The following is a 1,099-nucleotide window of genomic DNA, read 5'->3' as shown; positions in this document are numbered from 1 at the left end:
AATCTGGGGTTTTACCTCGGATTCCCTAGGCAGCTCCCCAACAATCACTTGGTAACACGGTTGGCAGCACTGGCTACCAACCGTTGCCGCTCGTGTTCTGTCGAGCGTGATTCATTCGTAATCGAACAGTCATTCATTGTTCATCGGGCGCTAGATCCGATCAGTCGCATTTCGTAATCGGGCGCTAGATCCGATCAGTCGCAATTATTAATCTAACTCTAGATTAGAACAAACGTTTTGTTACCGAACACTACACCAGACCGGTTTAGTATTGTACCAGTTGTACCACGTGATCCCTACAGCTGAGTCGTTCGTGGCGCCATCTCGCGTCTCGGTCTTACAGCTGAGATCACTGTGTCGTATTCGCCCCACCCGCCCCGAATGTTTACGGTTTTACGGGGGTCCAACCCTTTCCCGTGTCCAAATTTTGTCCTCCTTTGCTATTCCATTTTATTTACACTTCCTCTACCACCTCTCCTTCCACCTTCCTACTAGCTGACAAATAAAAGGCCCGAAAGGGAGCAAGTACAAATTGTATACAATATTTGTACTAAATTGTGACGAGACCGGTGATAAGCGTTGTCCGCGGTGCGGCGAGCTCCTGGAATCCCTTCCCCACGTCCTATGTCACTCCCGTTCGCACTCTGCTGCGTGGCAGTTACGGCATGATGCGATTGTGGAGCGGATCGCTAAAGTTAGCCGGCTTCCGGGGACATTAAGAGTTAATCGGACAGTCGAGGGCATCGAGGGCGATCTGGGGGCTCTTCGGGCGGACATTGTTGTCCGACACGAAGGGGGCGACTTAAACATGTATATATCCGGTCTATTTATCTATTTATGTATCTATTTATTTATTCCTGTTGCCGTCAAATTTATATTTATAATACTCAATGTTACACTATATAATTTATTTATCTATTTATTATCTATTTATATATTTATTCATATAGTTTACCGCGGAAATGCACCGATCTAGTCTATGTATATATTTATTTATTTATTTAATTATTGTTATATCTGCGAAATTTTATATTTCCTACGTTGACAAGATACTATAAGTGAATTAACTAATCTATTATATATTATTTATTAGCGCCCG

Source organism: Augochlora pura, chromosome 10, assembly GCF_028453695.1.
Source record: "Augochlora pura isolate Apur16 chromosome 10, APUR_v2.2.1, whole genome shotgun sequence".
Lineage (NCBI taxonomy): Eukaryota > Metazoa > Arthropoda > Insecta > Hymenoptera > Halictidae > Augochlora > Augochlora pura.
This window is presented reverse-complemented; position numbering follows the sequence as displayed.